This window comes from Schistocerca americana, unplaced genomic scaffold, assembly GCF_021461395.2.
Source record: "Schistocerca americana isolate TAMUIC-IGC-003095 unplaced genomic scaffold, iqSchAmer2.1 HiC_scaffold_267, whole genome shotgun sequence".
Taxonomy (NCBI): domain Eukaryota; kingdom Metazoa; phylum Arthropoda; class Insecta; order Orthoptera; family Acrididae; genus Schistocerca; species Schistocerca americana.
The window spans coordinates 27,755-40,521 of NW_025725980.1; the positions used below are offsets into that span (position 1 = coordinate 27,755).

A 12,767-nucleotide genomic window follows, 5' to 3' on the forward strand; every position below is an offset into this window, starting at 1 on the left:
CTGGTAGCGGTGGAAACGCTACGGAAAATAATGCAGTTACGCCGTTTACTGACACCACAGTGCTTTAAACGGTAGCAGTTGCATGTGTCGGGAGAACACCGCGCTAACGGCAGTCGTGGCCGAGTGGTTAAGGCGTCTGACTCGAAATCAGATTCCCTCTGGGAGCGTAGGTTCGAATCCTACCGGCTGCGTGCGATTTTGCGTACAGAGGAGCAAACATTTTCGCACACATGTGACATGCGTGGGCGAATGCGGGTGCAAACCAGTGACGCCATTCTCAACAAGACGAAAATTTCCGTTTTAAGAATACTGAGTTTTCGCGACGACCGCTGCTTACTGTGGCTATCGGTTCACCTCACACTGACACTGACGCTGGGACTGCAGAAAGCCGTCGCTGAGATCGTGAGTTCACAGATGTGCTCGAAAGTGATGGACAGAGCGAACATTTCATTTTCTTTTTAAGAATCGCAATTTCCATCACTCGAGTGCGGCCAAAGCAGTGGTGCAGCGTTTCTTTTCTTAAGATCTCGCAGCTGCTTGGAGGTATGTCGATCGTTTTAAGACGACAGAAAACTAGCGTCAGCGGTGCGTCAGTGGGAAGTCGGTGAAGTCGCCATTGGAGCCATAAGCCAGTAATTACGACATACGAATCACTCGCGCACCGCGCAGCTGTACGATAATGCTCGTGCGTGGGCCCGCATAGCTGAGTCGGTAGAGCGCTAGGTTTTCAACCAAAGGGTCCTGGGTTCAAGTCCCTGTCTGGGCGAAAATTAATACACTTTCGTAACGGCTAATGGAAACCCTACAGAAAAGAGTGAGGCCACGCCGTTTTCTGCCATCAGATTGCTTCTAAAGATGGCGGTTTCAGTTGTCGGGAGTCGCTTCCGCCACCGGCAGTCGTGGCCGAGTGGTTAAGGCGTCTGACTTGAAATCAGATTCCCTCTGGGAGCGTAGGTTCGAGTCCTGCCGACTGCGAAAATTTTCTCGCTCTCAAAAGGCGGACGTTCAGCTGCATCCTAGCAGTTGCGTCACTACTAAACACGTGGGTCACCAGCAATGTGCAGTGCTATTTGATCCAGGGCGCAGCGTTACAGTCGCGCCCAGAAGCCGCAGCTCATCTCCGCGTCTCACAGCCGTCCACCTGGTGTTAGTACAAGTGTCGCCTCACTGGGCAGTGCAGATGTGTCCATTTTAGCTTGCAGACGATGACGTGTAGCAATTTATGAGCTAACGCAAGTCGTATGTTTTACCGTGTGTATCTGCTAGATACTGCCTCTCATACGGTGGAGAGACTCACTCCTTCTTGTGTCTCGTTCTCCGCACACGAGTTGCCCCTGGCATCGATATAGCACGGGTTTTCTAGCGTCAGCGAAGTCAATATTACACGAATCGAGTCGACATGTTTGCTTGTTACGATGACGGAAGAAGAAGAAATGTGTGTGGAACTTCACTGCATCGGCTGCTCGCCTTTCAGCGCCCCTGTGTCTTATCAGACGAAGGTGACTGTGAAATTGGCAACGAGGCAGAGGTTAACGAACACATGCAAATGGCAACGTTCAACGTCAGCCGAAATAGCTCAGTCGGGAGAGCGTTAGACTGAAGATCTAAAGGTCCCTGGTTCGATCCCGGGTTTCGGCAGGTATTCGTTTTGATGCGACGCCAATGGAATTACTCTGCGTTTGTGATAATGCAACTACCGCTGACAACAAAAATGACTCTCTCCTGTAGCTGTTCTGGTTGTCTAGTGCATGCCATAAGAGGAACTCACTAGACAACTAACTCCCCTAGAAGCAAAAGAATTAAAAATATCCTACCGACTGCATTCCTTTTTCTGTGTCAGGTGGTGAAGAACGTCTTCAACGGAACCGTGAAATGAGCGAAAGCGTGGGAAACATTGCATTCGAAATGCTTGTGAATTTTCCAATTGCCCAGTGAGTGTCGACAAAACACGTAAATTCTCTGCTCCGACGTATGAGGCGTAACAACTAGTGCAATTTGTTGTTACATCGTGTGCCAGCAGTCTTCGAGAGTGTGTTACGAGCTTAGCGTGATAAGTTTGTAGACAGCATGTAGGCGACGTTTTATTAGTAACGGCCCCATACAGCGATTGCACAACAGTAAAGGACATGAGTCAATGTATAGTTGTGCATTGTGGGAGGTTTTGCAGCCTCGTCTGAGCCCGAATAGCTCAGTTGGTAGAGCATTAGGCTTTTAACCTAAGGGTCCAGGGTTCAAGTCCCCGTCGAGGCGGAAATTTTAACACTTTGGTAGCGATTCGTCTGGTAGCGGTGGAAACGCTACGGAAAATAATGCAGTTACGCCGTTTACTGACACCACAGTGCTTTAAACGGTAGCAGTTGCATGTGTCGGGAGAACACCACGCTAACGGCAGTCGTGGCCGAGTGGTTAAGGCGTCTGACTCGAAATCAGATTCCCTCTGGGAGCGTAGGTTCGAATCCTACCGGCTGCGTGCGATTTTGCGTACAGAGGAGCAAACATTTTCGCACACATGTGACATGCGTGGGCGAATGCGGGTGCAAACCAGTGACGCCATTCTCAACAAGACGAAAATTTCCGTTTTAAGAATACTGAGTTTTCGCGACGACCGCTGCTTACTGTGGCTATCGGTTCACCTCACACTGACACTGACGCTGGGACTGCAGAAAGCCGTCGCTGAGATCGTGAGTTCACAGATGTGCTCGAAAGTGATGGACAGAGCGAACATTTCATTTTCTTTTTAAGAATCGCAATTTCCATCACTCGAGTGCGGCCAAAGCAGTGGTGCAGCGTTTCTTTTCTTAAGATCTCGCAGCTGCTTGGAGGTATGTCGATCGTTTTAAGACGACAGAAAACTAGCGTCAGCGGTGCGTCAGTGGGAAGTCGGTGAAGTCGCCATTGGAGCCATAAGCCAGTAATTACGACATACGAATCACTCGCGCACCGCGCAGCTGTACGATAATGCTCGTGCGTGGGCCCGCATAGCTGAGTCGGTAGAGCGCTAGGTTTTCAACCAAAGGGTCCTGGGTTCAAGTCCCTGTCTGGGCGAAAATTAATACACTTTCGTAACGGCTAATGGAAACCCTACAGAAAAGAGTGAGGCCACGCCGTTTTCTGCCATCAGATTGCTTCTAAAGATGGCGGTTTCAGTTGTCGGGAGTCGCTTCCGCCACCGGCAGTCGTGGCCGAGTGGTTAAGGCGTCTGACTTGAAATCAGATTCCCTCTGGGAGCGTAGGTTCGAGTCCTGCCGACTGCGAAAATTTTCTCGCTCTCAAAAGGCGGACGTTCAGCTGCATCCTAGCAGTTGCGTCACTACTAAACACGTGGGTCACCAGCAATGTGCAGTGCTATTTGATCCAGGGCGCAGCGTTACAGTCGCGCCCAGAAGCCGCAGCTCATCTCCGCGTCTCACAGCCGTCCACCTGGTGTTAGTACAAGTGTCGCCTCACTGGGCAGTGCAGATGTGTCCATTTTAGCTTGCAGACGATGACGTGTAGCAATTTATGAGCTAACGCAAGTCGTATGTTTTACCGTGTGTATCTGCTAGATACTGCCTCTCATACGGTGGAGAGACTCACTCCTTCTTGTGTCTCGTTCTCCGCACACGAGTTGCCCCTGGCATCGATATAGCACGGGTTTTCTAGCGTCAGCGAAGTCAATATTACACGAATCGAGTCGACATGTTTGCTTGTTACGATGACGGAAGAAGAAGAAATGTGTGTGGAACTTCACTGCATCGGCTGCTCGCCTTTCAGCGCCCCTGTGTCTTATCAGACGAAGGTGACTGTGAAATTGGCAACGAGGCAGAGGTTAACGAACACATGCAAATGGCAACGTTCAACGTCAGCCGAAATAGCTCAGTTGGGAGAGCGTTAGACCGAAGATCTAAAGGTCCCTGGTTCGATCCCGGGTTTCGGCAGGTATTCGTTTTGATGCGACGCCAATGGAATTACTCTGCGTTTGTGATAATGCAACTACCGCTGACAACAAAAATGACTCTCTCCTGTAGCTGTTCTGGTTGTCTAGTGCATGCCATAAGAGGAACTCACTAGACAACTAACTCCCCTAGAAGCAAAAGAATTAAAAATATCCTACCGACTGCATTCCTTTTTCTGTGTCAGGTGGTGAAGAACGTCTTCAACGGAACCGTGAAATGAGCGAAAGCGTGGGAAACATTGCATTCGAAATGCTTGTGAATTTTCCAATTGCCCAGTGAGTGTCGACAAAACACGTAAATTCTCTGCTCCGACGTATGAGGCGTAACAACTAGTGCAATTTGTTGTTACATCGTGTGCCAGCAGTCTTCGAGAGTGTGTTACGAGCTTAGCGTGATAAGTTTGTAGACAGCATGTAGGCGACGTTTTATTAGTAACGGCCCCATACAGCGATTGCACAACAGTAAAGGACATGAGTCAATGTATAGTTGTGCATTGTGGGAGGTTTTGCAGCCTCGTCTGAGCCCGAATAGCTCAGTTGGTAGAGCATTAGGCTTTTAACCTAAGGGTCCAGGGTTCAAGTCCCCGTCGAGGCGGAAATTTTAACACTTTGGTAGCGATTCGTCTGGTAGCGGTGGAAACGCTACGGAAAATAATGCAGTTACGCCGTTTACTGACACCACAGTGCTTTAAACGGTAGCAGTTGCATGTGTCGGGAGAACACCGCGCTAACGGCAGTCGTGGCCGAGTGGTTAAGGCGTCTGACTCGAAATCAGATTCCCTCTGGGAGCGTAGGTTCGAATCCTACCGGCTGCGTGCGATTTTGCGTACAGAGGAGCAAACATTTTCGCACACATGTGACATGCGTGGGCGAATGCGGGTGCAAACCAGTGACGCCATTCTCAACAAGACGAAAATTTCCGTTTTAAGAATACTGAGTTTTCGCGACGACCGCTGCTTACTGTGGCTATCGGTTCACCTCACACTGACACTGACGCTGGGACTGCAGAAAGCCGTCGCTGAGATCGTGAGTTCACAGATGTGCTCGAAAGTGATGGACAGAGCGAACATTTCATTTTCTTTTTAAGAATCGCAATTTCCATCACTCGAGTGCGGCCAAAGCAGTGGTGCAGCGTTTCTTTTCTTAAGATCTCGCAGCTGCTTGGAGGTATGTCGATCGTTTTAAGACGACAGAAAACTAGCGTCAGCGGTGCGTCAGTGGGAAGTCGGTGAAGTCGCCATTGGAGCCATAAGCCAGTAATTACGACATACGAATCACTCGCGCACCGCGCAGCTGTACGATAATGCTCGTGCGTGGGCCCGCATAGCTGAGTCGGTAGAGCGCTAGGTTTTCAACCAAAGGGTCCTGGGTTCAAGTCCCTGTCTGGGCGAAAATTAATACACTTTCGTAACGGCTAATGGAAACCCTACAGAAAAGAGTGAGGCCACGCCGTTTTCTGCCATCAGATTGCTTCTAAAGATGGCGGTTTCAGTTGTCGGGAGTCGCTTCCGCCACCGGCAGTCGTGGCCGAGTGGTTAAGGCGTCTGACTTGAAATCAGATTCCCTCTGGGAGCGTAGGTTCGAGTCCTGCCGACTGCGAAAATTTTCTCGCTCTCAAAAGGCGGACGTTCAGCTGCATCCTAGCAGTTGCGTCACTACTAAACACGTGGGTCACCAGCAATGTGCAGTGCTATTTGATCCAGGGCGCAGCGTTACAGTCGCGCCCAGAAGCCGCAGCTCATCTCCGCGTCTCACAGCCGTCCACCTGGTGTTAGTACAAGTGTCGCCTCACTGGGCAGTGCAGATGTGTCCATTTTAGCTTGCAGACGATGACGTGTAGCAATTTATGAGCTAACGCAAGTCGTATGTTTTACCGTGTGTATCTGCTAGATACTGCCTCTCATACGGTGGAGAGACTCACTCCTTCTTGTGTCTCGTTCTCCGCACACGAGTTGCCCCTGGCATCGATATAGCACGGGTTTTCTAGCGTCAGCGAAGTCAATATTACACGAATCGAGTCGACATGTTTGCTTGTTACGATGACGGAAGAAGAAGAAATGTGTGTGGAACTTCACTGCATCGGCTGCTCGCCTTTCAGCGCCCCTGTGTCTTATCAGACGAAGGTGACTGTGAAATTGGCAACGAGGCAGAGGTTAACGAACACATGCAAATGGCAACGTTCAACGTCAGCCGAAATAGCTCAGTTGGGAGAGCGTTAGACCGAAGATCTAAAGGTCCCTGGTTCGATCCCGGGTTTCGGCAGGTATTCGTTTTGATGCGACGCCAATGGAATTACTCTGCGTTTGTGATAATGCAACTACCGCTGACAACAAAAATGACTCTCTCCTGTAGCTGTTCTGGTTGTCTAGTGCATGCCATAAGAGGAACTCACTAGACAACTAACTCCCCTAGAAGCAAAAGAATTAAAAATATCCTACCGACTGCATTCCTTTTTCTGTGTCAGGTGGTGAAGAACGTCTTCAACGGAACCGTGAAATGAGCGAAAGCGTGGGAAACATTGCATTCGAAATGCTTGTGAATTTTCCAATTGCCCAGTGAGTGTCGACAAAACACGTAAATTCTCTGCTCCGACGTATGAGGCGTAACAACTAGTGCAATTTGTTGTTACATCGTGTGCCAGCAGTCTTCGAGAGTGTGTTACGAGCTTAGCGTGATAAGTTTGTAGACAGCATGTAGGCGACGTTTTATTAGTAACGGCCCCATACAGCGATTGCACAACAGTAAAGGACATGAGTCAATGTATAGTTGTGCATTGTGGGAGGTTTTGCAGCCTCGTCTGAGCCCGAATAGCTCAGTTGGTAGAGCATTAGGCTTTTAACCTAAGGGTCCAGGGTTCAAGTCCCCGTCGAGGCGGAAATTTTAACACTTTGGTAGCGATTCGTCTGGTAGCGGTGGAAACGCTACGGAAAATAATGCAGTTACGCCGTTTACTGACACCACAGTGCTTTAAACGGTAGCAGTTGCATGTGTCGGGAGAACACCGCGCTAACGGCAGTCGTGGCCGAGTGGTTAAGGCGTCTGACTCGAAATCAGATTCCCTCTGGGAGCGTAGGTTCGAATCCTACCGGCTGCGTGCGATTTTGCGTACAGAGGAGCAAACATTTTCGCACACATGTGACATGCGTGGGCGAATGCGGGTGCAAACCAGTGACGCCATTCTCAACAAGACGAAAATTTCCGTTTTAAGAATACTGAGTTTTCGCGACGACCGCTGCTTACTGTGGCTATCGGTTCACCTCACACTGACACTGACGCTGGGACTGCAGAAAGCCGTCGCTGAGATCGTGAGTTCACAGATGTGCTCGAAAGTGATGGACAGAGCGAACATTTCATTTTCTTTTTAAGAATCGCAATTTCCATCACTCGAGTGCGGCCAAAGCAGTGGTGCAGCGTTTCTTTTCTTAAGATCTCGCAGCTGCTTGGAGGTATGTCGATCGTTTTAAGACGACAGAAAACTAGCGTCAGCGGTGCGTCAGTGGGAAGTCGGTGAAGTCGCCATTGGAGCCATAAGCCAGTAATTACGACATACGAATCACTCGCGCACCGCGCAGCTGTACGATAATGCTCGTGCGTGGGCCCGCATAGCTGAGTCGGTAGAGCGCTAGGTTTTCAACCAAAGGGTCCTGGGTTCAAGTCCCTGTCTGGGCGAAAATTAATACACTTTCGTAACGGCTAATGGAAACCCTACAGAAAAGAGTGAGGCCACGCCGTTTTCTGCCATCAGATTGCTTCTAAAGATGGCGGTTTCAGTTGTCGGGAGTCGCTTCCGCCACCGGCAGTCGTGGCCGAGTGGTTAAGGCGTCTGACTTGAAATCAGATTCCCTCTGGGAGCGTAGGTTCGAGTCCTGCCGACTGCGAAAATTTTCTCGCTCTCAAAAGGCGGACGTTCAGCTGCATCCTAGCAGTTGCGTCACTACTAAACACGTGGGTCACCAGCAATGTGCAGTGCTATTTGATCCAGGGCGCAGCGTTACAGTCGCGCCCAGAAGCCGCAGCTCATCTCCGCGTCTCACAGCCGTCCACCTGGTGTTAGTACAAGTGTCGCCTCACTGGGCAGTGCAGATGTGTCCATTTTAGCTTGCAGACGATGACGTGTAGCAATTTATGAGCTAACGCAAGTCGTATGTTTTACCGTGTGTATCTGCTAGATACTGCCTCTCATACGGTGGAGAGACTCACTCCTTCTTGTGTCTCGTTCTCCGCACACGAGTTGCCCCTGGCATCGATATAGCACGGGTTTTCTAGCGTCAGCGAAGTCAATATTACACGAATCGAGTCGACATGTTTGCTTGTTACGATGACGGAAGAAGAAGAAATGTGTGTGGAACTTCACTGCATCGGCTGCTCGCCTTTCAGCGCCCCTGTGTCTTATCAGACGAAGGTGACTGTGAAATTGGCAACGAGGCAGAGGTTAACGAACACATGCAAATGGCAACGTTCAACGTCAGCCGAAATAGCTCAGTTGGGAGAGCGTTAGACCGAAGATCTAAAGGTCCCTGGTTCGATCCCGGGTTTCGGCAGGTATTCGTTTTGATGCGACGCCAATGGAATTACTCTGCGTTTGTGATAATGCAACTACCGCTGACAACAAAAATGACTCTCTCCTGTAGCTGTTCTGGTTGTCTAGTGCATGCCATAAGAGGAACTCACTAGACAACTAACTCCCCTAGAAGCAAAAGAATTAAAAATATCCTACCGACTGCATTCCTTTTTCTGTGTCAGGTGGTGAAGAACGTCTTCAACGGAACCGTGAAATGAGCGAAAGCGTGGGAAACATTGCATTCGAAATGCTTGTGAATTTTCCAATTGCCCAGTGAGTGTCGACAAAACACGTAAATTCTCTGCTCCGACGTATGAGGCGTAACAACTAGTGCAATTTGTTGTTACATCGTGTGCCAGCAGTCTTCGAGAGTGTGTTACGAGCTTAGCGTGATAAGTTTGTAGACAGCATGTAGGCGACGTTTTATTAGTAACGGCCCCATACAGCGATTGCACAACAGTAAAGGACATGAGTCAATGTATAGTTGTGCATTGTGGGAGGTTTTGCAGCCTCGTCTGAGCCCGAATAGCTCAGTTGGTAGAGCATTAGGCTTTTAACCTAAGGGTCCAGGGTTCAAGTCCCCGTCGAGGCGGAAATTTTAACACTTTGGTAGCGATTCGTCTGGTAGCGGTGGAAACGCTACGGAAAATAATGCAGTTACGCCGTTTACTGACACCACAGTGCTTTAAACGGTAGCAGTTGCATGTGTCGGGAGAACACCGCGCTAACGGCAGTCGTGGCCGAGTGGTTAAGGCGTCTGACTCGAAATCAGATTCCCTCTGGGAGCGTAGGTTCGAATCCTACCGGCTGCGTGCGATTTTGCGTACAGAGGAGCAAACATTTTCGCACACATGTGACATGCGTGGGCGAATGCGGGTGCAAACCAGTGACGCCATTCTCAACAAGACGAAAATTTCCGTTTTAAGAATACTGAGTTTTCGCGACGACCGCTGCTTACTGTGGCTATCGGTTCACCTCACACTGACACTGACGCTGGGACTGCAGAAAGCCGTCGCTGAGATCGTGAGTTCACAGATGTGCTCGAAAGTGATGGACAGAGCGAACATTTCATTTTCTTTTTAAGAATCGCAATTTCCATCACTCGAGTGCGGCCAAAGCAGTGGTGCAGCGTTTCTTTTCTTAAGATCTCGCAGCTGCTTGGAGGTATGTCGATCGTTTTAAGACGACAGAAAACTAGCGTCAGCGGTGCGTCAGTGGGAAGTCGGTGAAGTCGCCATTGGAGCCATAAGCCAGTAATTACGACATACGAATCACTCGCGCACCGCGCAGCTGTACGATAATGCTCGTGCGTGGGCCCGCATAGCTGAGTCGGTAGAGCGCTAGGTTTTCAACCAAAGGGTCCTGGGTTCAAGTCCCTGTCTGGGCGAAAATTAATACACTTTCGTAACGGCTAATGGAAACCCTACAGAAAAGAGTGAGGCCACGCCGTTTTCTGCCATCAGATTGCTTCTAAAGATGGCGGTTTCAGTTGTCGGGAGTCGCTTCCGCCACCGGCAGTCGTGGCCGAGTGGTTAAGGCGTCTGACTTGAAATCAGATTCCCTCTGGGAGCGTAGGTTCGAGTCCTGCCGACTGCGAAAATTTTCTCGCTCTCAAAAGGCGGACGTTCAGCTGCATCCTAGCAGTTGCGTCACTACTAAACACGTGGGTCACCAGCAATGTGCAGTGCTATTTGATCCAGGGCGCAGCGTTACAGTCGCGCCCAGAAGCCGCAGCTCATCTCCGCGTCTCACAGCCGTCCACCTGGTGTTAGTACAAGTGTCGCCTCACTGGGCAGTGCAGATGTGTCCATTTTAGCTTGCAGACGATGACGTGTAGCAATTTATGAGCTAACGCAAGTCGTATGTTTTACCGTGTGTATCTGCTAGATACTGCCTCTCATACGGTGGAGAGACTCACTCCTTCTTGTGTCTCGTTCTCCGCACACGAGTTGCCCCTGGCATCGATATAGCACGGGTTTTCTAGCGTCAGCGAAGTCAATATTACACGAATCGAGTCGACATGTTTGCTTGTTACGATGACGGAAGAAGAAGAAATGTGTGTGGAACTTCACTGCATCGGCTGCTCGCCTTTCAGCGCCCCTGTGTCTTATCAGACGAAGGTGACTGTGAAATTGGCAACGAGGCAGAGGTTAACGAACACATGCAAATGGCAACGTTCAACGTCAGCCGAAATAGCTCAGTTGGGAGAGCGTTAGACCGAAGATCTAAAGGTCCCTGGTGCGATCCCGGGTTTCGGCAGGTATTCGTTTTGATGCGACGCCAATGGAATTACTCTGCGTTTGTGATAATGCAACTACCGCTGACAACAAAAATGACTCTCTCCTGTAGCTGTTCTGGTTGTCTAGTGCATGCCATAAGAGGAACTCACTAGACAACTAACTCCCCTAGAAGCAAAAGAATTAAAAATATCCTACCGACTGCATTCCTTTTTCTGTGTCAGGTGGTGAAGAACGTCTTCAACGGAACCGTGAAATGAGCGAAAGCGTGGGAAACATTGCATTCGAAATGCTTGTGAATTTTCCAATTGCCCAGTGAGTGTCGACAAAACACGTAAATTCTCTGCTCCGACGTATGAGGCGTAACAACTAGTGCAATTTGTTGTTACATCGTGTGCCAGCAGTCTTCGAGAGTGTGTTACGAGCTTAGCGTGATAAGTTTGTAGACAGCATGTAGGCGACGTTTTATTAGTAACGGCCCCATACAGCGATTGCACAACAGTAAAGGACATGAGTCAATGTATAGTTGTGCATTGTGGGAGGTTTTGCAGCCTCGTCTGAGCCCGAATAGCTCAGTTGGTAGAGCATTAGGCTTTTAACCTAAGGGTCCAGGGTTCAAGTCCCCGTCGAGGCGGAAATTTTAACACTTTGGTAGCGATTCGTCTGGTAGCGGTGGAAACGCTACGGAAAATAATGCAGTTACGCCGTTTACTGACACCACAGTGCTTTAAACGGTAGCAGTTGCATGTGTCGGGAGAACACCGCGCTAACGGCAGTCGTGGCCGAGTGGTTAAGGCGTCTGACTCGAAATCAGATTCCCTCTGGGAGCGTAGGTTCGAATCCTACCGGCTGCGTGCGATTTTGCGTACAGAGGAGCAAACATTTTCGCACACATGTGACATGCGTGGGCGAATGCGGGTGCAAACCAGTGACGCCATTCTCAACAAGACGAAAATTTCCGTTTTAAGAATACTGAGTTTTCGCGACGACCGCTGCTTACTGTGGCTATCGGTTCACCTCACACTGACACTGACGCTGGGACTGCAGAAAGCCGTCGCTGAGATCGTGAGTTCACAGATGTGCTCGAAAGTGATGGACAGAGCGAACATTTCATTTTCTTTTTAAGAATCGCAATTTCCATCACTCGAGTGCGGCCAAAGCAGTGGTGCAGCGTTTCTTTTCTTAAGATCTCGCAGCTGCTTGGAGGTATGTCGATCGTTTTAAGACGACAGAAAACTAGCGTCAGCGGTGCGTCAGTGGGAAGTCGGTGAAGTCGCCATTGGAGCCATAAGCCAGTAATTACGACATACGAATCACTCGCGCACCGCGCAGCTGTACGATAATGCTCGTGCGTGGGCCCGCATAGCTGAGTCGGTAGAGCGCTAGGTTTTCAACCAAAGGGTCCTGGGTTCAAGTCCCTGTCTGGGCGAAAATTAATACACTTTCGTAACGGCTAATGGAAACCCTACAGAAAAGAGTGAGGCCACGCCGTTTTCTGCCATCAGATTGCTTCTAAAGATGGCGGTTTCAGTTGTCGGGAGTCGCTTCCGCCACCGGCAGTCGTGGCCGAGTGGTTAAGGCGTCTGACTTGAAATCAGATTCCCTCTGGGAGCGTAGGTTCGAGTCCTGCCGACTGCGAAAATTTTCTCGCTCTCAAAAGGCGGACGTTCAGCTGCATCCTAGCAGTTGCGTCACTACTAAACACGTGGGTCACCAGCAATGTGCAGTGCTATTTGATCCAGGGCGCAGCGTTACAGTCGCGCCCAGAAGCCGCAGCTCATCTCCGCGTCTCACAGCCGTCCACCTGGTGTTAGTACAAGTGTCGCCTCACTGGGCAGTGCAGATGTGTCCATTTTAGCTTGCAGACGATGACGTGTAGCAATTTATGAGCTAACGCAAGTCGTATGTTTTACCGTGTGTATCTGCTAGATACTGCCTCTCATACGGTGGAGAGACTCACTCCTTCTTGTGTCTCGTTCTCCGCACACGAGTTGCCCCTGGCATCGATATAGCACGGGTTTTCTAGCGTCAGCGA

General features: G+C 49.9%; 22 non-coding genes across 22 annotated transcripts; all 22 read left to right on the plus strand.

Moving 5' to 3' along the window:
• The first annotated feature begins 109 nt into the window (after positions 1-109).
• Positions 110-191, plus strand: Trnas-cga. The gene has a single exon. It is a non-coding gene; the product is annotated as a tRNA-Ser (tRNA).
• A 702-nt stretch (positions 192-893) lies between these two features.
• Trnas-uga lies at positions 894-975 on the plus strand. Its single transcript has one exon. It is a non-coding gene; the product is annotated as a tRNA-Ser (tRNA).
• A 590-nt stretch (positions 976-1,565) lies between these two features.
• On the plus strand, positions 1,566-1,638 carry Trnaf-gaa. Its single transcript has one exon. It is a non-coding gene; the product is annotated as a tRNA-Phe (tRNA).
• Positions 1,639-2,177: 539 nt separating this feature from the next.
• Positions 2,178-2,250, plus strand: Trnak-uuu. The gene has a single exon. It is a non-coding gene; the product is annotated as a tRNA-Lys (tRNA).
• Positions 2,251-2,388: 138 nt separating this feature from the next.
• Positions 2,389-2,470, plus strand: Trnas-cga. Its single transcript has one exon. It is a non-coding gene; the product is annotated as a tRNA-Ser (tRNA).
• Positions 2,471-3,172: 702 nt separating this feature from the next.
• Positions 3,173-3,254, plus strand: Trnas-uga. Its single transcript has one exon. It is a non-coding gene; the product is annotated as a tRNA-Ser (tRNA).
• A 590-nt stretch (positions 3,255-3,844) lies between these two features.
• Positions 3,845-3,917, plus strand: Trnaf-gaa. Its single transcript has one exon. It is a non-coding gene; the product is annotated as a tRNA-Phe (tRNA).
• A 539-nt stretch (positions 3,918-4,456) lies between these two features.
• Trnak-uuu lies at positions 4,457-4,529 on the plus strand. The gene has a single exon. It is a non-coding gene; the product is annotated as a tRNA-Lys (tRNA).
• A 138-nt stretch (positions 4,530-4,667) lies between these two features.
• Trnas-cga lies at positions 4,668-4,749 on the plus strand. The gene has a single exon. It is a non-coding gene; the product is annotated as a tRNA-Ser (tRNA).
• Positions 4,750-5,451: 702 nt separating this feature from the next.
• Positions 5,452-5,533, plus strand: Trnas-uga. Its single transcript has one exon. It is a non-coding gene; the product is annotated as a tRNA-Ser (tRNA).
• A 590-nt stretch (positions 5,534-6,123) lies between these two features.
• Positions 6,124-6,196, plus strand: Trnaf-gaa. Its single transcript has one exon. It is a non-coding gene; the product is annotated as a tRNA-Phe (tRNA).
• Positions 6,197-6,735: 539 nt separating this feature from the next.
• Trnak-uuu lies at positions 6,736-6,808 on the plus strand. Its single transcript has one exon. It is a non-coding gene; the product is annotated as a tRNA-Lys (tRNA).
• A 138-nt stretch (positions 6,809-6,946) lies between these two features.
• Trnas-cga lies at positions 6,947-7,028 on the plus strand. Its single transcript has one exon. It is a non-coding gene; the product is annotated as a tRNA-Ser (tRNA).
• A 702-nt stretch (positions 7,029-7,730) lies between these two features.
• On the plus strand, positions 7,731-7,812 carry Trnas-uga. Its single transcript has one exon. It is a non-coding gene; the product is annotated as a tRNA-Ser (tRNA).
• A 590-nt stretch (positions 7,813-8,402) lies between these two features.
• Positions 8,403-8,475, plus strand: Trnaf-gaa. Its single transcript has one exon. It is a non-coding gene; the product is annotated as a tRNA-Phe (tRNA).
• A 539-nt stretch (positions 8,476-9,014) lies between these two features.
• On the plus strand, positions 9,015-9,087 carry Trnak-uuu. Its single transcript has one exon. It is a non-coding gene; the product is annotated as a tRNA-Lys (tRNA).
• A 138-nt stretch (positions 9,088-9,225) lies between these two features.
• Trnas-cga lies at positions 9,226-9,307 on the plus strand. Its single transcript has one exon. It is a non-coding gene; the product is annotated as a tRNA-Ser (tRNA).
• A 702-nt stretch (positions 9,308-10,009) lies between these two features.
• On the plus strand, positions 10,010-10,091 carry Trnas-uga. The gene has a single exon. It is a non-coding gene; the product is annotated as a tRNA-Ser (tRNA).
• A 590-nt stretch (positions 10,092-10,681) lies between these two features.
• On the plus strand, positions 10,682-10,754 carry Trnaf-gaa. The gene has a single exon. It is a non-coding gene; the product is annotated as a tRNA-Phe (tRNA).
• Positions 10,755-11,293: 539 nt separating this feature from the next.
• Trnak-uuu lies at positions 11,294-11,366 on the plus strand. Its single transcript has one exon. It is a non-coding gene; the product is annotated as a tRNA-Lys (tRNA).
• A 138-nt stretch (positions 11,367-11,504) lies between these two features.
• Trnas-cga lies at positions 11,505-11,586 on the plus strand. The gene has a single exon. It is a non-coding gene; the product is annotated as a tRNA-Ser (tRNA).
• A 702-nt stretch (positions 11,587-12,288) lies between these two features.
• On the plus strand, positions 12,289-12,370 carry Trnas-uga. The gene has a single exon. It is a non-coding gene; the product is annotated as a tRNA-Ser (tRNA).
• The last annotated feature ends 397 nt before the right edge of the window (positions 12,371-12,767 follow it).